This window comes from Balaenoptera borealis (assembly GCF_965194805.1).
Source record: "Balaenoptera borealis genome assembly, contig: HAP1_SCAFFOLD_787, whole genome shotgun sequence".
Taxonomy (NCBI): domain Eukaryota; kingdom Metazoa; phylum Chordata; class Mammalia; order Artiodactyla; family Balaenopteridae; genus Balaenoptera; species Balaenoptera borealis.
In genome coordinates this window covers 222,849-230,000 of record NW_028123414.1, presented here as the reverse complement: position 1 = coordinate 230,000, position 7,152 = coordinate 222,849, and the positions used below count along the sequence as shown (strand labels likewise).

Genomic DNA, 7,152 nt, shown 5'->3' with positions numbered 1-7,152 from the left:
GTATCAATTTTAAATGTGTTCATTTCAGTTGTGAATTTTGCTGTATACCCACCAAAAATCATAAGCCATAAGTATTACTTTGTTCCATGTACGTTACCATTTATATTAAAAACTCATGTACTTTCTACAGCCAGTATCTGAATCCACATTATACCTTCCAAGTATAGGTCTCTCAGGTTAGCCACGGATGCTTTGTCTAATAAACTCATGGGACTGAACTGTGATACACATACACACACACACACACACACACACACACACACACACACATGAACTGCAAGCTGAGTAAAAAACAGTTAAGAGGGAATTCCCTGGTGGCGCAGTGGTTAAGAATCCGCCTGCCAATGCAGGGGACACGGGTTTGAGCCCTGGTCCGGGAAGATCCCACATGCCGAGGAGCAACTAAGCCCGTGCGCCACAACTACTGACCCTGCGCTCTAGAGCCCGTGCTCTGCAACAAGGGCAGCCACTGCAATGAGAAGCCTGCGCACCGCAATGAAGAGCAGCCCCCGCCCGCCGCAGCTAGAGAAAGCCCGCGTGCAGCAGCGAAGACCCAATGCAGCCATAAATAAATAAATACATTTATTTATTTATTAAAAATATCAAGACAGTAGAAATAGTCCAAAACATCAATTATTAAAAAAAAAAAAAGACAGTTAAGAGTGGTAAGTAGATTATGTAGGTACATATGATTAGGGATACAATTTTAAGAAATTATTCATGTATGGTTATATGTAAGTGTAGAGGTTCAAATGGAAAACCATTAAGAACAGATTAAATATGATTTAAAGTATTCTGAATTATGGTTACAGAAGAGACAATTTTTTTTTTTATAATGTGGGATCCCTGTATAAACCATAAAAGACACAGGAAATATGATGCCAACGGGTCAATAAGCTCTTCAAACTGTTAACAGCTTTCCATTTTCCTAATCACTGCTTAATATAATTTAGCTACAGATGTGGCTTCCGTGGCTGACAGAAAACCCCAGTTAGTGATTTCACAGCCTTACCTGTAAGTTCTGTGCTCTTTCTTTGCTAAGAGGAGTGAATAGAACATTCAGGTTGTTGTCATCTGCTAAGGAGCGAAGGTCAAAGTAGTATTTGGCATACACTCTGAAAGGAACATGAATATTATTCAACTGAAGTAGCTCCAGGAAGTGCCTTTCCATCTCATTCCTGGGGGAGGAGGAGAAGACAAAACCAACACAGGACAATTTTAGTCAACTGGGCTATCTTCAAAAATACCATTCTGAGCTACTAGGATGGCTCTAAATACTGTTTTGAAACAAATAATGGCTACCCAGCTGGATTAATACCCTAATGTTCAAACAAGGTACAGCTATTTGTGGTCCTTTCTGCGTCCCAGCACTTTGAGTCTGGGACAAGGGGGAAGAGGTTATGGCCCTCTTATGCACTCATGCTGCTGACTCAGGGGCTCATTCTTCAGAGTTCCATTAGTGCAGCTGTACGATTCATGCTCCACACTCACTCACAAGGCCCCGCTATAGTGATCAGATGAAAGGAATGATGTATGCTGTTTATTAGCTCTGAAGAACTTGCAGACATTTTCACCGGGCTGATGACAGGAAGGGGCTTACTGAAGTAGAGACGAGCCAACAAAAGGAGTGGGCACATCACCACGGCAACAAAATGGATCCATCGAGAGCCACTGCTATTATCTCTGAGGGGGGAAAACTCTTGAGGCAACAAGGATTCATCTCAAGTAAATAAATAAATAAGCTACATTCGATGGGAAAGGGAATCCCCCCACCCCCACCCCGTGCATGGGGCTGTGTCAAAGGGCATAATGCAAGTTTTTGTTCACCTTAAAACCTTACTAGGGTGAGTTGTCGTCACCATGACAGGACAGGATGCACTTTTTAAGCTTAGGAAGGCAGTAAGATTATGTCTCAGCTAGACTAAACCCACTTTACGATACGACCTCTGATAGAGCAGTTGTTTCCCCCGGTGTTAGGAGAGCAGCCCAGAATGTTCAGACCTACCGCCCCTTGCCAGGACAGACTGCACACGCCCACAGAGGGCGAATTCAATGAAGTGGGAAAGTAGAGTGCTGGGAGCAGGCTTCTGCTCTATGACCACATCCAGCCATTTGCTTGCCAAATGTTTAAGTAAATAAATATAAAATTAGAGTAAATCTTACCACTTTCCACAGCAATCACTTTAGAGAGTTGATTATATAATAATGATAAATACCCAAACAAACATGCAAGTGGCTTATTTGACAATACATTTGGTTTCCTGGTTTTAAAGTGTTAACATTTTATCCATTGGATAAATCAACAAATGCTCCATGTTCTCCTGTATGGAGAGCAGAGTATGAGCAGAAATGAGGTTTCTCATTTGTTGAACTTTAAACCTAACTGAACCTACTTCCAAAATTCATTTCCTGTTCATACGGCCAGAAGTCTATAGAAATGTAAACCAGATAATGTTTTGATAATCAGCTAATCAGGACTTAATTTACTACAGGAATAAATGCACTTCACTATCCCTTTTATATTTTCTCCACTAATACATTTTAATTGTGTGGAAATACAGTACTTCATAGGATTAACATGTCTATTCATAGAGCTTTAATCACTGAAGAAAAGCATTATGCCTACAGAATATGCATCTTCTGTGTTTTTTGCTGTTTTTAAATGGCTAGGTGGCTGAAGAGCCTACCACTTACAGGCGCAGCAAACTGTCTGAACAGCAGCTGCTCAGTTTAACTTACTCTTTTGAAGGGAAATATATATTTAACAAGACACAGAGATGTTAGAAAGTTTTAAGGAAAAGCTGATAGACAGCAATTTTTCAATTCAGACTCAAAATGAGACCATTACAAATAGTAGTCAACAGCAGAGGGATGAAACAAATGTGTATTAAACACTTTGTTGTAATGCTTTCCAACTCCCAAAGATCATAAACAAAAGCAGCCTATTATAAACATAACTCCTGGTGATTCTCCGTTCTACACAGAAAAGCGTTTAGAATTAGTTTCTTCATAGCTGGACAGTGCCGCCAATGCTCCTGGGCTCAATGTCTATGAACACCCACACGTTTCCCTGCATGTTCTCGGATGTTGTACCTGGAACCAGAGCCCCAGTCAGCTCAGTTGCAGATTCTGAGAAAATTTCAGCTGCCATCATGGCAGGGATGGTGTTCACGATTACAAATTTTCCTTCCTTCAAGGGACCAGTTTAAAGACTGATGATAGTGTTGGTCAACGTCACTTTAGTTTCTGCAACTTCCAAAAGTACTTCTATTCATTTCAAATTCCTTATCTGCTGTTACACTGTTTGCTAAGATTGCTACCAGCAATATCACCATGACCACCTGGTTTACATGATCACCAAACTGGGCATTTTCACCAAAAGCCACTTTGACAGCTACTGACAGTCACTGGTCCCTTCTCTTAGTCACAACTTTCCTCGCTTCAGCTGTAAATATGCACTTTGGTAATTGTGAATTATCTAGAGTAAGGGGCAAAGGTAACAAAAACCAACTCTTGCCCCTGCCTGCCATCTTGATCGGCCTCTGCTGTCCAATATAATCAAGAGGTGTCCTTTCCCATTTTCCTGAATGCCACCCACAAAGACAGGTTCACTGTCAAGCGGGCACTTCGAGAGTCTGCTGGAATTACCTCTCTGGCTCATCCTGCTTCCCACCCTTGGGGCCCTTCACCAGAGCCAGACTGGAAGCCTGGCGTTTCATGCCAATGTGAGCGTGCCATCTGTGAGGAGAACCTGCCTAGTTAACTCAAGGCCCCACAAAGTGCCGCTGTGTTTGCTGAGTGCCCTGGGGGAGGCCCCAGGGTTGCTTCCCGGACTACCTGAGAGGTAGGTGTTTCCTAACTCAGCAGACTTTAGGGGAGGAGACAGGAACACAGGGATCTGAAACCTTTATATGTGGCTACCTGTACATCATAGTTTCTGTAACAACAGAACCTCAGATAAAAAGGAGAAAAAGACCAGCAAAAGCAAATACACAATGTGTGACTCAGGTTGAAATTATAACCTGTCAGTAGTCTAGAGGCCCTAAGACCTTAACAGTGGCCACTTGCTTCAAAGACCAGGCATGTGCCCCTTAAAAATGGACTGGACCTGGTAGACAGCTTTAAGAAAGCTGTCAAGTTACTGACTGTACCATGTTGTTCTGGTAGTGAGCTTGTAAAATGTTTGGCAAAAACCACCAGAAAAATAATTTCAATTTATCAAGCAGAATATTACAACAATAACACATCAAGACCTACCAATTAATGAGGGGAAATACAAATTGTTATACTACAGCTAGATAGAAAGAAGTCTGTCATTTTATGTCTATTTCAGCTCTCTGCACAAGGTAACCTTTCTTAAAATGTAACATTTCTTAAAAATGCAAACTTTATGAGAGCAAATGAGGTATCGGAAAATGGTTAGAAAGTTCACGGTAACCTTACAAACTCACATGTCCTCAACTGTAACGTCCTTGAGGATCTGTCTGTAGTCCACATTCTGTACAGTGTCATCGCCCCAAAGCTCCGAGGCAAGAAGAATGGCTCCCAAAACAATTCTTTTCCAGTTAGTGGGGCAAATGTCGATCTCAGCATAAGTTAAAAGCCTTTCTAAGTAAATCTGCAAAAGTAGAGCACTGATCTTTGATTTTAGTTCAGTTTAAGTGCTGTGATAAGAATTGTTAGGAATGACAGATTTCACCTCTTTTTGACACCCCTTTTATTCCTAGGTTCTACAAAGACTTTGCTCAGCCAAGCCAAGGCCAGAGGCCAGGTCACAGTTGTAAGTCAGATATTTCTGTTAGTCTGATATTTCTACTCTGCCCGTGTGAATTTCCAACCCAATTTTGGTCACAGGAATGAAAGGACCTCTCAGCAAAGGGCATTCTAAAGACACGCATTGTATTATTACCTTCCCACTTGTCAAGGGCAGCACACACAGCCCAGTGTCGACTTCAACTGTTCAGTAAATGCTTGAGTGCCTATCACGTGCAATGTTAACTACAAGACTGGTGGTGGTTGCATGGCGATTTTACATAACGCTTGAGTGTGTAAAATTCTGGTAAGACTGAGCACATCTTTACCTTCTCTTCAGAGTCACCAGTCCTTTTGTGGCATGAACTTGAAGATAAAAACTGGTGGTCAAGAGAGCCTCCCAGTGGCTGCTGCGTGGCACAGCAGGACAGGCAGTACAGAGGGGCTTTGCAGCTGTCAAGTATTCCCATATTTGAGTGCCTTTTTCAGGGACACACATGCATACAAAGGGTAGTCCTTTTCATATCCCCAATTTTTCACATCTCCATTATCATTTCATTATTCATTTCTGTCTTACATAATCTGCAGCTTAGTCAATTCTTTTGGTTTTAAGGTGGGAAGACCTGCCTGTGTCTGTATCCCTGGGGCTCCTCTAAACCTGCCGGTTTGTGAGATGATTTCATGGTTTCTTTTACATGTATCAAATGTCTACCCTACAAAGAACTGGATGGAGTTAACAGCTGAGCAAAGATTTGAGAGGTAAGCTGTGATTTGTTGTTACCTCTGTAGAAGAGTGTATATGCCATTTGACAAAAAGAAAAATGTCCAGTTTTAAAGAGTCTGTTTACTCTCTGAAGGGTTATCAGATTGACAGCTCAGATTCGCCCATGCCCTCCAAACTCTACTGTGTTTTCAAACACGGGTATTGAGATTATATGTCCTTAGTGAAATTCGGCTCCCATTCCCCAAAGAACTCAGCACTCTCTAGTACCCTAAGAACGACTCTCCCCGCAAGGTTCAACTCTCTACTTTATGGGACTAATCAGAGGCACTGAAACGACACGGGCAATCTCTCAACTTCCTCTCACCTTTGTACTGGCAAACTTGGTACACGTGCCGACATTCATTTACCCCACTTGCCCTCCTGTCTCGGAGGAAGCGAGACGTCTTTCTTTTCACTGAAGCTCGCTCTCCTGCGAGTGACGTTGATCCCACCTCGCTTCTGCAGAGCACTGTGCCCACAGTTAGTCTCTTTTGGAACAGCTTCTCCCTCTCTGTCAGAGGCTTCCTCCAGTGTGAATGCTTCCATGTCCCCAGCCTGTCCCCCACTGCCCCTCGACGGCGTCCTCAGGGCTGAGGCCAGCTCCTCATCTCCCATCCTCTCCTTAACCCACTTCAGTCAGCCTCCTGCTGCTACCACTCTACAGAGACTACCCTTGCCGTGGTCACCGGTGCCTTCACACAAACCACCCAGAGCTCTTCGTCCCAGAGCTCCACTCCCCAGGCCTTCCCTCATAAATGAAAGAGCACTGCCACACGCCCAGTCGCTGAGACCAAACACCTGCACTTGAGTGTATCCTGCTCCAATCTGTTAGAACTTCTTGTTATCTCTACCTTCACTGGTACCCTGACCGCTTTTCTGTCTGTCACTTCTGACTTGTATCGCTGCCACTGCCTAACTTCTCTGCCTCCCAACAGACTACAGTCTGTTCTCCCCAAAGCAGCCAGGAGAGCCTCTTAAATTAAGAGTACTTTATGCGCCTGCTCCAGATCTGCCAGAGGTTTCCCATCAAACAAATACCTTCTTCCCGTGGCCTGCAAGTTACGAGGCCCTGTGCGGTACGGCCTTGTCCTTCCGTGACCTCATCACCTATGCTCTTTCCCTCATTCCCCGCTCGGATCACAATGGCCACCTTGCTTTCCCTTGAACACACAGAACAAGTTCCTGTCTCAGAGCCTTGCACTTGTCCCCTCTGCCCGTAATGCCAGCGTACCTGATCTTCCTCAGTTCAGCCAGGTCCTGGGTTCAAACATTACCTCTTTAAAGAGGCTCTTCCTGAGCTTTCTAGTAAGCCCCTCTAATCACTTTATCCCTTTACCTTGCTTTCTCTTCATGGTTTTTACCACTACTTGAAATAGTCATCTTTTAAAAAACACTCATTAAAAAAAAACACTTATACTTTGCTATACACCTGAAACTAACACGACACTGTAAATCAACTGTACTCCGATTAAAAAAAAAAAAAAAAAAAAAAAATTTACGTCTTCCACACTTGCTCCATAAAGGCAAGAACTTTATTTATCCAACTTGTTCTCTCCTCCACCCCCCACATGTAGAAAAGTGACACAGAGTAGGTATTCAGTGACATGGTATTTATGACATGAGCAACTTCTTGGTAG

The 7,152-nt window shown here is 43.2% G+C and overlaps 1 long non-coding RNA gene across 1 annotated transcript in view; it reads right to left on the bottom strand.

Moving 5' to 3' along the window:
• LOC309621654 overlaps positions 1-2,228 on the bottom strand; it is a 3,850-nt gene extending 1,622 nt beyond the window's left edge. Inside the window, exon 1 of the long non-coding RNA XR_014240128.1 lies at positions 1,013-2,228. This is a non-coding gene — a long non-coding RNA (uncharacterized lncRNA). The remainder of the gene's footprint in view (positions 1-1,012) is intronic.
• Positions 2,229-7,152: the final 4,924 nt, after the last annotated feature.